General features: G+C 43.9%; 1 long non-coding RNA gene across 1 annotated transcript; it reads right to left on the bottom strand.

Annotated features, from left to right (window-relative positions):
• Positions 1-1,858: 1,858 nt before the first annotated feature.
• On the bottom strand, positions 1,859-11,588 carry LOC121694704. The gene is made up of 3 exons (XR_006025869.1): positions 11,362-11,588; positions 9,638-9,642; positions 1,859-1,870 (listed from the first exon to the last, which is right to left on the bottom strand). It is a non-coding gene; the product is annotated as an uncharacterized LOC121694704 (long non-coding RNA).
• Positions 11,589-16,166: the final 4,578 nt, after the last annotated feature.

Raw genomic sequence — 16,166 nt, 5'->3', positions numbered from 1 at the left:
TGTAGGGTAATTGCTCTTTCTTACATTAAATAACTTTAATTTATCCTCTCTACTTGTCCCTGTAGTCATGGCCTCCTCATCACTAATTTCGGGCACATCATTTTCACTGGTCGACTGGTTGATCTGCTGCTCAGTCTCTCCTGGTCTCTTTCTACCATCCATCCTTCCTGACGCTTGTGTTTACTGTAGGGCCGGCTCGGCTATCCATATCTGAGAAAACTTTTTGGAAAAAACGGGCTATATGGACCCAACCAACTCTTTTTGGGAGGGGAGAACTCCCTCGTGTAGGCTACAACCCATGCAGAGGCATTGCATTGGTGTCATGCCCAGAATGCGGAACGTGTCCTACTTTAAGAAAAGATAGACTAACGTGACAAATGTCAATATTTTTTTCCTCGACCGGCCCAAAAGTGAAGCGGCCCACCGGGAATTCTCCCGATTCTCCCGATTACCTAATCCGGGCCTGATTCAGTTTTACTCTTCTTGGACTGAAGACAAGTCCTGCGATGCTAAATAGCCTTTCTCAGGCCGCTGAGGCAGGTAGCGGAGTGTTTAGCTTCACAGAAGCTGCCAATGTACAGAAACCTTTCTTGCAAATACGGCCACGGGTGTATATGACGTTCTCTTCACCACTACCCTGTTCACCGAGTTCACCACTATCGTCGGGGTGGTCGTCTATGATAACGGGAGTTCACCACTATCGTCGGGGTGGTCGTCTATGATAACGGGGGCTCCTCCAGTAGGTGCTAGTGCTTCCACGGCGGTTTCAGTTGTGCGTCCTCCTCCTTTAGCAACAAACAAGCGCTGAAATAGAGCGCGCCGCGTGTGTAATGAAATCTAGGAGCAGTGATTCGCAAAACCTCCCTTATTGCAGTCGCACACATTTCTTCTAATTTTTTGTTTTAGTAACGAGTAACGAAGATGCTTAGTGGAAATATAACGGAGTAAAAGTATACATTTTAAAGTACAGATACGTGAAATTTCTACTTAAGTACAGTAATGAAGTATTTGTACTCCGTTACATTACAACACTGCATGTGTGTCTCATCTCTCTCGCTCATTCTCTTTGAGTGCCAACCCAGGTAGTATACCTCCGCCAGACCCATTGACACACCACTCATTTCACTTTGCCTTGTGCTGCAGCAGCAACACATTGAGGGGACTATGGAATAAGAGAGAGAGAGAGAGAGAGAGAGACCCTGTGCTTGGGAGGACAAATTGGTGTTTTAATGTCAAAATAAATCAGTATTTTCAGAACTAATGAGTTTGAAAAAGAGTCAGTGTTGAACACAAAAAAGCCAGAGCAGCAGCAAATTTGCTTCTCTAAAGTTGCATTCACTTTACCATCAATCCACTCACCGGCCACTGCTTTTCGCATCAAAAATTGTCAGGCAGTGTTTCATATCGGCAGTGGTTATTGCCTCAGTGAATGGAGCTTAATAAAGCAATTTGTATGGTACTGTCCATTGTGATACAGAGGTGTGTGTGTGTGTTTGAGAGAGAGAGAGAGAGAGAGATTGCTTTGCAAAAAGAGGACAACTCTGTCTAGGTACTGACATATAACATCTGCCATTTAAGTATACAGTATTTACCATTCCATGTGCATTACCATAATGCACCAGAGCAAAGATCCCAACTGCATAATTAGGGCAGACACTGATTAATGTTGTATAGTTGGTTAAATCTGGGGGGGGGGGGGACTTTGAGTCTGCGTGAGATGGAGCTGTGAAAACTAGGATCTGTATGTTAATTAAATTTGAGCTACAACACTGCCTACTGCCACAGCGGGTCTGCCTGGGAAAGACTGTCTAGCAGATCGGGCGGGTCTGCTCCATCAAAGCAATCGCCTCTTCTCCACAGTGACAACATACTGACGAGGGCGACGTCTCAAGCAGTTGTTGGCTCAAAATCAATTGATTCCTGATGACAACAACATTTTTCGGAGTGCGAACATATATACGCACAAACACGCACGCGTCACACATCGTATGAGCGTTCCAAACAGGAAGTGACAGAAGCGCTGCCTGAGAGAGAGCCCGGGCATCCTCCACTTGAGCACGCTGTGCTGAGATGACACGTTCGTTTAAGCCCCACACACATTCGCCTCCTGACAGTTTAAGTCGATTTTTTGAAAAGGAATCTGTGTGCAGTGGGCAAATGTCAGAAAGATTGGCTATTGTATATCACGACGGCCATTTACACAAGACGATCTAGGAGAGGAAGAGAAAATGGGAAAAGAAGTGACGGATGCTTTGCCAACTCTGGTTTCCTCTACATTCTTTCTCAGTGATCCAGAGGACACACCAATGCTGAGGACTAAAAACAAACCGTGAGCTCAGTTTCCTCAAGCTGTTGTGTATATCTATTTATACTAATTTTAGCCACCCTTCAAACAAAAACATGGGCCATTGTTTAGTTGTGTGGAGAAGGAAAACTGAGGCTTTATTGGTGTAAGGAGCTTTTCTAAATCTACACACCATGACTGGCATGCTCAAAATAAGGCCACGCTTGCTGCTACCCCTCCATCACTATTCTCTCTGTTTCTCTCTTTCTCTCTCATGCTCTCACTCTTTCTTTCTCCATCCAATTTGAAAGGAACATTTAGTCGCAGTGCTCTGCTTTTATCAAGAGATGAGGTGCTGTATAGATTTCAGTGAAACAAAATCTCATAGACAGCCATTTCCCTCCATCTCCCTTAAAAAACACACACACATACACACACACACACACACGCACACACACACACACACACACACACAAACACACACACACACAACCCTATACCCTAACCCCCCCAGCTTTCTATTGATAAACGTCTTTCTCATAAGCTCGGTCACTGCACAACGGGAATAAGAAATGAGGAGCTTTAAAAAAATAAAAAAAACATTACTTCACGGATCGTCTCATCTGATCAAGTGTTGCTGTTGGTAAACAGCGGGGGAGGGGTGTGTAAGGCGGGAAAATCCAGTCGCCGTGGACACCCCTTAACAGGACAATCAATAAACTAATCTGCCATTTCATCAGCGATTTAAACAGAGACGCACAGGCGGAGTGCTCACCTTGAACCTTTCATTCATCAGACACAGTCATTTGCGAGCACTCACTGACTCCGGATCAGTTCAACCGTCGGTATAGTCATCTCCCTCTCCCTCTATCACGCCTTCCTAAGCCCCGCAATGAAAATTCTGATCATATATATTCCACGGAGCACCGAGGCAGAGATGGAAACCTGTCGACACCTTGTTGGAGGCCAGGCAGTGGAATTTACTGTTGTGCCCATCAACACAACAAGAGGTGAGACGGCTAGACGTGGGTGATGAATGGGCGAGTCATATGTGCCCAGGTCCTGTCCTTGACCTGGTCCATGGGGAATAATCAACATGGTTTGCATTTGCTTTATCTGGTTGTAATGTCAATGGTGTCATGTGGTAAATAGATAATGTTAACCTCCGCAAAGCGGGTAGGCCTCCCATGGCCATCAAATGAAGACAATCGATAATTGCTCTATTAGATAAAAAATACTTCCATTTTTTCATGAATAGATTAACCTGGGCAGACACACAAACACACACATACAGACACACATACACAACAGGTGTTATTGCTCTACTTTTTGAAGAAGGGCGATGAAGACATTTAATCATTTGCTCAGCAGTGTTGCTACGCATGTCAATCCAAATAGCCATGCATGGCGACAGAACCTTTCATAAGTGGCCACCTCAAAAGCCCTCATTTAGCCATGGAGGATCTGCGAAGTGATCCTATTTCTCCTCTTTCCTCTGTCTGAGAGGTCTCCTGTCACTCTCATAATGGCTTGTGTCAAGGTCTGTTTCATTTCCAACATCACACAGCTACATTAAAGCAACTTTCATCTCCATCACCACCACTACCAGAATAAATAGACACACACCAACAATGAGCATCATGAATATTTCATTTCCATTGATCCTGTTTGTTATGTAGCCTCCATGGGGGACCCAAATAGAAATATTCAGCCGGCTGAATAAAGCTGTCACACATGGTGAGAGTTGTCCAGGGTTGACCGGATCCCGCCCCCCCCCCATTTCACCAGGCCCAAAGTATTAAACTTTTTTTTGTGGAGGCGGTGCAACTGCCCAGGTATACTTCCCCGCTTTCAGTAAACAGAGGTGAAAACATTTCCCCAGCACCTGTGAGCCCATCCATCAATCCCAACCCCAAGGTTAGTGGCATAAAAGCCCATGTAATTGATGGTGCCTTGAGGTTGCGAAGAGACAATATTTGTAACAAGATTTCCGAGGCTCAGGGAGCCCTGCTACATATGACCAGCGGAATGGAAAGGATCCTGCCGACGACGCCAAATAAAAGAAGGGGAGCCCTGAGCCATCTCCCCGGCAACGCTGCAGCACAGCGTTCAATCTCTCCACAAGATTAACTTGGCCAGTTGAAAATGGGCTTCTCTAGTTCTGCCCTCTCTCATACCATCAAGGAGTGCCCCCTGTGTCAAGACGAACAGAGTCCAGAGGAACAAACAGCAGTAAAAAAAACATTCTAAAGACAAGTAAACAAACTTTCACATCACACTTTCATTCCTTTGCAGACCTCTCCAGGAGAGTGTTATTACTTTAATCGCATAGAAAGTGATGCAAACTTTCCAAAGAGATGTAATAGTAGATAATGATGAATGAAGCGTTGTTTCTTTAGTGCAATGCAAACAAGTGGCCCACAAGGTTAGAATAACAAGGGGTTTTTTTTCATTTAAAGGAACCGTATGTAAGAAAAATATTTCAACTAATCATAAAATGGCCCTGATATGTCACTAGACATTAAGAAATCATGTTAATTTCAAATACTTATATCACTGACAACAGTAGTCCAGCCAGGATAATGTCATTTAAAAAGTGAAGTTGCAGCCCTCAACTGTTGTTGATGTTGTGTTTTGTCATGTCATGTTGTGTTTTGGCCTGATGCGCCACCCTCCACCTATCTACTAATCACGAAGTCAGTAGTGTTTCGCCATCCGCGTGTGCAACCTCGAGTCAGGGGGGAGGGGGAGGGGATACACCGCTCTTCAGTATTTTGAAAGTGATTGCAGTACCAGTTTTGGCCACAATCTTACATATGGTTCCTTTAAAGGTTTTATCAGCAATAGTGAGGTAAAATAAAATAAAAAATAAAGCTCCAGCCACACCAGCAGTAACATAAACCGTATGGTTATGACAGGCACTAACCTATACAACGGATAAAATACCTTGAACATTTAGGTGTTATTTGTTCAGCTTGAGTTGTAATAGGTCTATGATTCTGATCCCCCGGCCTTCTTCTCCTAACCTCCTGTACTTTTGCTCCTCTCTGTCTTTCTGTCTTTCTACTCTTGAATCTGCATCCCTCAGATGAGGAAGGCTGGCAGATGCAACCCTTAAGACTGTGACAACTAAGACTGCAAAGAAGACAGGTACAGGACAAGAGGCAGAGGACAGACACTCTCTACCTCGCTCCCTTTCTCTCTCTCTTACACACACACACACACACACACACACACACACAGAAAAAGAGGGAGAAAAGGGGAGGAAAAAAAGAGGCACAGAAGGAAAGTGGTGTTTGTTTGCTGACGCTCTCTCTCCCTCTCTCTGTTCCATCATTCTTTTCCTCTAGGTAAACAAACATTTCATCCCCCTTTTCTCTCCCAAAACTTTTTGGCCCCTTAGAGACAAGTGAGCAGGAGAGAAACAGTCTGAACCAGGCAAGCAGCCACCCACTACACACACACACACACAGCGATTGACAGTGATGCAGTGGGACCATGTGGCAGGTGTAGCCAAGGCAGAAGCGAGAAGCAGAGGTAGAGAATTAATTACTACTACAGGCGAGGAAACGCTGAGGCTCAACCACCGGGGGTGAAGGCCAGATCGGTAACCCCCATCACACACACACACACACTCTCTCTCTCTCTCTCTCTCTCTCTCTCTCATACATACACACTCACAGGAGACACTGGCCCGCCTCTCAGGGGTCCCCCCCCAGCCCCATCAGTCAGGGAGCATGATTACCCTCCACCCCTCCACCCATCACCACCACCACCACCACCACTCCTGTCAATCCTTCAGGAGGGGATCCACACACTCTCAAGAGGAATACTGACATTACCGGGACCACAGGAGTATAAATGCACAATGGTTGTAAATTCGCCCTTTCTCTTGGAATACAAAACAGCAAGAAGAATAGTCGCCATTTGACAACAAGCACCATTTGCCACACACAAACACACACACACACACACACACACACACACACAGATATTGAAGATGTGCATTTAAAAAAAGCTTGCTTAAATAGCGAAACCAGATCTGCCACACTCCTTGGAGGACACCAGAGCAAAAGGAATCATCTCAATAGTGTGGCCTTTTACCTGCTCTGTGAAGGCTTGTGAAACATTAAAGGTCACATTTTCCATACTAATTAGCAGAAGGGGGGGGGGGTCCCTCTGCTAAATCTCACATTGGATTTCTGGAGAATGCCACATTCAGCATGATAATGAACACTCACCGTGTTTCTTTAAGGTTAGCGCACCTGTCTGGGAGCTTGGGGGCCTGTTGTTTTTACGCACGGACAGAGCACTAAACACACACAGAGACAAAGAGAGAGAAACAAACTAACAAACAAACAAACAGACAAACTAACACACAAGCATACACACACACACACGCACACGCACAAACACACACCAAAACAGACAGACAGACAGACACACACACACACACACAATCACAATCATGATGCAATTCAGGATGAGCATTTTCAGTCGCCAACACATAATCAATACACACGCTTCAAGCAATTAGCAGAAGCTGCCCCAACAGACATCTCTAAGATTTAAACCAATGAGCTTCTCTTTTTTCTGTCTCTTCCTTCTTCTTTTACATGTTGCTTTTGCATTTGTGTTACTTTGGTTTTCTTTCACAAATGTATAGCATTTATAGCAGGGATGTATAGCACACACACTAACACATCATGTCATGGGCTAATTTTCCAGACTTATGTAGCAGAGCTTCCCTCTGCCACACACACACAACACACACACACACACACACACACACACACCAGAGTTGCACATAGTCACTGTCTCTGTTCACGGGGCGGGTACTGAGGGCTTGTTTCGCCGTCTGACTTTTCAATTCTGCATAAAATAGTGAGCCACAAAAATATCTTGAAGATGCCTTTAGAGTGTATTTTTGGACCAGATGTCCTCATCTTCACCTTCAGACATGATGCGTGTATCCTGATTTAACTTTGATAATCATAATAACGTATGTCTGAAAATGACTTATTTGTTATATGAGCAGCGTACACATTTGTTATGCATGATATACTATTCTAAATACTAATACTATTTTAAAAGTTATGACTTGTCCTTTGTCATTCTAAATAGCCCCTTTCCTTCTTCCCTGCTAGTGGATTGAAGGAGTTCATTTCTCCAGAAGGGTTCTTGAGCTTTCAACCTGTGACTAACTGAATAACATGAATTTTACGGCAGCGATGTGCCCTTGTTCAATGTACAAAGGCTTTACTTTTGCTCAGCCCTGGTTAACAAACTAAAGATGATTGTCTGAGTGCTAGTTGGTCGGGGCACTGATACAGAACAACTCCTGTTGCCAAGGCAACCACTGCCTTCTGAAGAGCAGGCTGGTGATAACTCTGTAGGAGGAGGGAATGAAACTGAACCCAGGAGGACGAGGGGATATGAGCAATTCACCTTCCAAAACCTCCCCCCAATACACACACTGACAGACACACACACACACTCAGTCTCTCTCCTCATCCCCCTACAGACACACACACGGTCTCTTCCTCATTCCCCTACACACACACACAGAGACACACAGGCACACACACATACACACACACTATCATCAACTATCTGGCCCTCCCCGAACTCCCACCACCACCATCATCATCATCATCATGATTGCCAACAACATCTCTCTCTGTCGGGACCTCCGTTATAAAAATCCCATCATCTCTCTTTAGTACCACTCTGTTGTGAGAGGGAGAGCCTCGCTCCATCGCCCCTGCTGGATGGAGTGTGTGTGTGTGTGTGTGTGTCTGTGTGTGTGTCACCACTCTGTTGTGAGAGGAAGAGCCTCGCTCCATCGCCCGTGCTGGATGGAGTGTGTGTGTGTGTGTGTGTGTCTGTGTGTGCGTGTGTGTCACCACTCTGTTGAGAGAGGTAGAGCCTCGCTCCATCGCCCGTGCTGGATGGCGCCTCGCTCCCGAGGCTGGTGCCCCTGACTGCATCCAGCGGGCGGCTGCTGGAGTCACACCCTCCACCCCGTTATTTACAGTGTACAGCACCCAGGGTTGATGCAGTCGCTACCCTCCTCCGATCTCCTCCTCAGCTCCCGCGCCCCCTCCAGCTTTGAGTCGTTCGCTTGCCACGACTGCAATGTGTCAATTTAAGCACGGGGGCGTAAAAATCGCTGGCTGAACCTGCATCTGCCTTGGACACCACCATCACTCGTAATGTGAGGGAATAAATGTGGTGAAAGCGTGTGTACTGAAAATGTGGCAGCGGCGGCCATTTGTCAACCACTCAACCCTTCTGAGTGTCTTGAGTCTTTCCTCTATTTTATTCCTCTTAAACTTCATGTTTTTTTCTCCTTAGACCTCCTAAAGTGAAACATCCCCCATTACACACAAACACACATATATACACACACACACACACACACACACACACAAAGCAGTACCCCACAGGAGAAACAGCTGGTGTGTGGACGAAACAAGGGAAGTTAAACAAAATTACATGGCTGGCCCAGAACACCTTTATAACTCAGTCCACAACACGAGCAATCAATTTGTGGCTTCGCACTTCACTTTAATGAGACATTTCCCTCCATCTGAAGACCGTGAGGGTCGAGGACAGAACAACAAGGGGGTGGGTGTAGGATTGTTTCGCCAACAATGGCAACAGATGCTCCCCTTCTAAGTCTTTAAGGCGATGTGTTTGCATCGTTAAGGATTAATATCCTCACATATATTATATTATTAATCTCTTTACTGGAGTTTCTGTACAACATCAGATGCTCAAGCCCAATAAAAGGTGCATAGGGCCAAATAACTTAAAATAAAATAAAAAATAAAGCTCCAGCCACACCAGCAGTAACATAAACCGCATGGTTATGGCAGGCACTAACCTATACAACGGATAAAATACCTTGAACATTTAGGTGTTATTTGTTCAGCTTGAGTTGTAATAGGTCTATGATGAAAAAGCATCCATCACACAGTTAAAAGCTTCCTAGTGTGTCTGGGAACTGTCGAGAGAGACATATTGCAGCATCCTGGCCCAAAATTAATACATACTATTTCCCTTTTAACGAAAGGGGATGATCCCCCAGCATGCCGGGGCGATCTGCGTTCTAAGGCTTTTTGTGCATGAGTCAAATTGATTTGTTTACAATGGATGCAAACTAATTCTAATCCAATTCTACCTATACCAAGTAAATCCCATGGTGCCATGCTTGCCACTCAAGTGTAACGGAAGTAATGAATTGTACTCCCTCCATTTTAGCATGATGGAAATTTCTACCCGAGCACAGTGCAGAGGTGGCAGTGGAATGAGAAACTACGGTCTAGTTACACACCAACATGTGATCACGTCCACTTTTTTTTTTCTTCAAAGGAAACAAGCACTTACGGGTACTTGCTCACCAACCTTGTTTACAACCCTCAAATTAAATGGGTCATTACCACTATAGCAATAATCAATTAAAACAATTTGCTTAAAAGATCAAGCCTGAACCCACACATGTGGCTCAGAATGACCACACAAAATTGTGTGAGTAATGTGTTTTTGAAGGTATGTTCAACAATAATCATCAGTTAATGCTCACAGTAAAGGGCATCATCATTGCATTTGAGTTTATTGAAAGAATCTGATATGTTGCACCCATCAAACAAAACAAAGATGACACACACGGATGTAAAAAGGGGGGGGGGGATTACGGATGAAGCCTAATGGTATCAGATTTCCCAGTAGGAGTACTGCACTACACATATGGATGAGAAAATCACTGGGAAGCAACGCATCACCCAAACGTGGGTGGTGATGCGAAAAGATCGAGTTTGTGGTGTGGCTTGTAATAATATGGTCATAGGCTACCGTGTGGTGTTATTGTTTTGGTTACTTTAGGCTCAGGCGTGTGGGTTTATTAACTGCAATAGGAACAGCTGAACACGACCACAAGTTGCAGTTTATACATTACAACAGTGAGGGTGATTTGACTATAACTACGCACGAAAATGAGTAAAGCATTGAATATCAGTAAAAATACATTTGTTGACAATCTATATATTCTGTGGACCTGTTCATCTCTTCCTTTACAGTGCTTTAAGCAGCAGGTTTTCTTATATTACATTTCACCTGTTCAGACAATTACATGACATTAGAGTTTAACATTTCAGAAGTCACCACGTATGAGAAAATAACATGAGGAATAAAACTAAAATCATGGATAATAACTCAAACAGTCAAGGCAAGCAAGGGGAGAACTACCTATCTGTGGGCTTTAGTTCCCATTGATTTTGCCATTTAGTGTTCTTGGAAAACACTGCAGCAATAAGCTGTTCAATCTAATTGTAACAGGAGCCGAAGATCATTGTGATTCCTTACAGCAACATTAGGCCAGGCAGCAGCAGGCGGTCACCGTAGTAATCATAGCTTAGTTGAAGGTCATTTTTGTTTGTGCTGTGACGTCTTAAAGGACTATGAACTGAATCATGTATTGATCTCACTATTAAAATTGATTTTCTCTAAATATACTATACTCTCTCTCTTTCTCTCTCTCTTTCTTTCTCTCTCTCTCTCTCTCTCTTTCTCTCTCTCTCTCGCTCTCTCTCCTCGGCCTTGGGGTGCTCTCCACTGAGCAGGTAGGCCTGAGATCATTCTTAATAATAATTGTTCACATTCAAAAACAAACTATTATTGGAAACCATTTTCTCTGCAGGACAAAAATACAAATTTAATTAAGGGTGTAATTTGTCAGACAAGGGGACAACACCAGTCAACCCGACTTGTGTTTTCTGATTCAGATGTACACCCTGATGGTTTGGGCACCTTGACAACGCGTCAGGGAATGAGGTGGCCCCAATGGCTTATTCCACTGGTCAGCACTCTACATCAGTACAGTGACCAAGGTGATCTGTGCTTGTGAGATCTTACAGCGAGAGAGATCTCCACACAACCCATCTTTAGCTTCCAGCTCCTCATAAGGAATTATAGAGTGGTAAACAAGAGTCCATGCCTTAAAGTGTAAGTTCAGTGTAAATTGACCGTTGTTGTTCAAGTTCATCACATGCAGCCCATCGGAAAAAGAATGAGACAATTTGGGACAACATAGGCCAAGTTATGGACAGGCAGCTTAAAGCAGACCCATGGGGGCAGTGGGGAGTTACTTTCATTTTCCGTTTTGATGCCCCATAGGTCTGCTTTAAGCTGCCTGTCCATAACTTGGCCTACGTTGTCCCAAATTGTCTCATTCTTTTTCCGATGGGCTGCATGTGGTGAGCTTATACAACAAGGCTATGGGTCAATTTACACTGAACTTACACTTTAACAATATAGAAAACCTTTCACATTCATTTAACACACTGTCACCAGGGTCACTACAGGCTTTGACCAATGAACTGTGAGAGATAAGATGACAGCATATTTGTCTGGTGGTCAGATCATGGAGCTCTACTGCGCCACTGAGTTGATGATGTCCAGTAATGTTTGAGGGATTAGGGGTCAGAGGTCAAGCCCATAATGTATTCCTATTAAATGAGAGGTGCTGACAGTTCAATAGTTATGAACTCACGTGAAACGGAAGATATAGATAGTGTGTGGGTGTTCTCTTTCTCCATAACGTGGCCCTTTCCCTCATGAAAGTGTCATTCATAAGCCTGGGGTGACAATTCCTTCCATTAGGTGACACTGGTGGGGAATGGAATCTGATGGATTGACAATCAAGTCCTACAGGGATGGGTGGGGTGGGAACCCATGCAATCCATCTGTTATCTATCAGTAAGGAACAGATAGGCTACGTGCAATTGTGCGATCCAACAAGCCAAAAAATTGGAGGATCTATCATTGCCCCAGCCAAGATGCTGTTATGGTGGGGGAAAGTAGATTTGTAACTAAGTAATTCGATTGGCCTATCCATCAAAAGGTGGGGTGCAAGTAAAATTGAAATCTGACATTTAGAGATGTGGTGCCTTTGCTGTTGCTTTGATATAAACTTGCAGGTGACAAATTGTTTGTTTCAGGCCTGTCCTTCAATGGTGTCTTTGACAATGTTTGGGTTGAAACACATACCCTTGACATTTCTGTAAAAGGCCAGGTGCTGTGTTTATTTATTCTTGCATCCAAGACCCAAGAAGGATAAGAGATGATGTTATTGAGATAATCTGAGTATAACGACCAGAGATTCCACTGCTATCAGCTCTGGTTATCTTGATGCAGGGCTCTCAAGTGTCACGCATTGAGCGTGACAGTCACTCATTTCAGTCTTTTGTCACGCTCTCCTGCCACACATTGTATTTCTCACGCAGAAAAACTTTATATATTTAATATGCTGCGGCAGCGCCCAAAATGTCTCTGGCCGCGCCGCTCTCACTATGGAACCGGCAGGAATCAAGCGCGTCTCCCCTGGAGTTGAGCCTGCCACTTATTAGCCAATCAAAAATAACGAGAGGGGCTACACAATAGCCAATCAAAAAATAACTGTATTGTATCTGGGTAAGATTTAACGCAACAACCAATGAAAAACGCATATCCTGGAATTGTTGAACGTGAATTATTGAACGTGAACCTGTTACCTACTTCTTCCAAGTTTCGTTCACCTTGGAGCTTCGAGCATCAGTTCATGGTTTCAGCACAGAGTAAGTCATCTTTTAATGTTACAACAAATCCACAACTTGTTTGACACAAACAATGACAACGTGACTGCTGCTATTAAGAATGTTTCCCAGATAATTAGCATCAGTTGTTCATGACCAGGGCTCTCAAGTTTTGAAGTTTGCAAGGAGTGAGACTTTGTTTTTCTCGGGGGCGGGGGGCGTGGCATTGGCACAGTGCCACGCCCCCTCCCCCTGATCGAAGTACATGAAAGTCCTACGTCTGCTTGAACCAAAGTCCTTTTAGGCAAGTCCCTCCACTCGGCGGCCATATACCAACGTTTTATGGGCACTCATCGGGCACAGTCTTTGGGTCGAACTGCGCGTGCGCAAGGCTTCACGACACCAATCTTGCTCCAGCGGCGAGATCACAGCACATGATTGGCACGATGTCTTCACAACACACCATATGATTGGCTCAATGTATTCACATGTCGACGTTTTGCCGAGGAAGGGGTGGGATATGTGTAGATAACGGCCATATTGGCGTGACAAACTAGCCCCATGCATTTCTATGGAGTAGAAGGTAGGTAGGTCAATATTTTTTTTTTTTTCAAGATTCAAAGTAAAAAAAAAAAAAGTAAAATTTTGGTCATGGTGATTACGTAGGTATGAATTTAAACAAATGTACATATTGTGACGTAACTGACTGGGTCCTCAACCCGTGCCTTTAGGCGCATCACTGCAAACCTCAATCTGATGCAGGTTATGTAAACCAGCCTTTCTCAAACTTCTTTGACCTGAGGCCCAGTCATGGCAGACTTTTAGGTCATAGGGCTCATCTACACTTACCCAACCCCACTCCCTCCAAATCAAATTGTCATTATCATTATCACAATCATTATTATGCCTATATTGTTATACATGCACTTTCACTTAAATGTTTTGTGACATGCACATCAGAGGACCGCTTTACTAATGTAAGATATAGTTTCATTGCTTTTGCATGGTTGCATGATGCTTGCATAAGAAAATAAATACTTCTCAAAACAGCAACAATTATATGGGTGCTATTGTTTTGGGATGTTTCCCTCATGCAAGCATCATACATTGGTAGGAAATGGAGAAAAAAATACATGTTTTTTAATTAAGTTTAATTTGAATGCCTGAATGTAAGGATTCAGGAAACACAATACCAGCTTTTTTGGCGAGCAGATAGGCGTAAATCACTGAGCTGTTGATCTTTAACAGATAGAAAGAAGGCTACAATAGCTTTTGTCCACGTTATATTCAAATTTGACTATACAATACAGTGCTATACAGTGTATTATACAGTCTCTGCTCTGTTTCTATGGAAGTTCCACAAATCAACGTTGTTCTATTAAGTGTCGTTAAACAATTAAATAGCATTCAACAGGTTGAAGCGGAGCTTTGATACCAACGTTATCGATTAGTTTCAGTTTCTCTCGTGCAGACGCTTGCATTGAATGGACGCTCATACCACCACTTTATTGTATGGCTCCATGTTTAATGACATCGATAGCAGAAACGTTTGTTTTCTTTTTTGTCGGTCCGCGGTATCTTGATCAACTGCGCAGCAAATTATTAGACAAAGCACCGGGGGCCTAGCCTGGCGGGCCATCCTATATCATTGAAATGTATAGTCTGGAATCGAATCATTCACCTGCTTAATCCAAGGGGCGGGCAGAGAATTGTCTTTCAAACTGCCTAGGCATGCAATAGGCCAGCGCTACGACCATATCCGTATCCGGTCGGCAAAACGGCAAATACATCCTTCTTCGAAAGGAATGACTTAAGTGCATTGTGTTGCTCTACTTTCAAAGAAAAGCACAAGTCCAACTCCTCCAAAGTTGACTCCAACGCCGATTCAAACAACCGCTCTTCGTTCGCCATAGCCACCTTCCTTGTTGTTCACCGTCGCAGGATGTCGTTATCCTGTTAAGCCCGCCTTAAGACTCTCTAACGAAATAGAGCGCTGTGATTGGAGAACATCCACGGTGTTAAGCCAATAGAAATTCCTATGGTTCGATACTAGACGTACAGGCTGAGCAAATTAATTTGCCGCCGCTAGGGTGCGTCTAGATTTCTAGGCTACCGGGGGCCTAATTTCACTCCAAGATTCCGCGGACCAGCAGTCTCCACATTGCGGATCCACATCAAAACAAAACTATTTCTTGATTGGTTGAGAAATCATATTTTCTGATTGGCCGATAGGTTAGTAACTGAACAGCAGCCCTCTGAGCTGAATGAGCGCACAGACAGCAACGTTGTGTGACACGTTAGTAAAATATAGCCCTTAGAGATTTCTGTGCGGGCAAGTTAAGAATTTCTCGGAGTGAGAAATGCCATGTGTGGCGTGTGAGCGTGTGAAGTCATTGAAATGCGTGTGTCTCACGCTCAATGTGTGAGACTTGAGAGGTCTGTTCATGACTGTCTGTAACTTAGCCAACGGTTTCACAGCCTGTTCATTGACAACACTTGCTCAGAACAAGTAGCCTATCCCTAGTCATACTTTCGTTCACACGATGACTGACATATTGTCACATTCTAAACATCTCTCTCTCCAAATAGGCTTAATCTTTTTATTAGTACTAAACAAATTAAAGTGTATTGCATAGCCTATTGTTATAGGTCACTTTTAAAATCACGTCAGTGTTTCCCCTACAGTGTATTTAACAGCGGCGCAGCGCCGCCGCTGGATTTTCAGCGCCGCTGCAACATAATATCACGAGATTCACTTAACACACTGTAAAAGCACAACGGCCAACGTCATCTCGAAATTGTTTTCTGAAAGTCTTGAGTAAGTTAAGTGCATCAAATCCGCACTTAGCCTCTCATTATTCAGGACATATATGCGGCATGATGTGTCAGGTGATTACAAGCCCAAAGACAAGTCTGCAGCCCATATGGCTAGCCTACGTTCTGAACACGGTTACATTGTTTAGCTATCCGACTGATGGGGTCTTGCTCCGCCACAGTGTAGCCTATGGTGTCATCGTTCACTTGTAGGTTACACAATAAATAGCCTACTTATAGGCCTGGTGACAATAAAAAATGATATTAGTTATATTTCATCACGAAGCTGTTTGTATGCCGTGAATTCGCTTGTAGCCTATGCCATATGTTAAGCTTGAGCAATTCCTCTGATCCAAAGCCTGCTTTGACACATTGACACTAATGTGAAACATGCATCCTCCTCTCCTAGCCTACATCAAATAAAAGAAACCAATTCATGATTACCGAAATGAATTTAACATGGGGGGAAAAAAGTTTGTTGTGATTTAGCCTAC

Source organism: Alosa sapidissima, chromosome 20 (assembly GCF_018492685.1).
Source record: "Alosa sapidissima isolate fAloSap1 chromosome 20, fAloSap1.pri, whole genome shotgun sequence".
In the NCBI taxonomy this organism is placed as follows: domain Eukaryota; kingdom Metazoa; phylum Chordata; class Actinopteri; order Clupeiformes; family Clupeidae; genus Alosa; species Alosa sapidissima.
The sequence above is the reverse complement of the archived record's forward strand: the minus strand, read 5'-3'. Positions and strand labels throughout refer to the sequence as shown.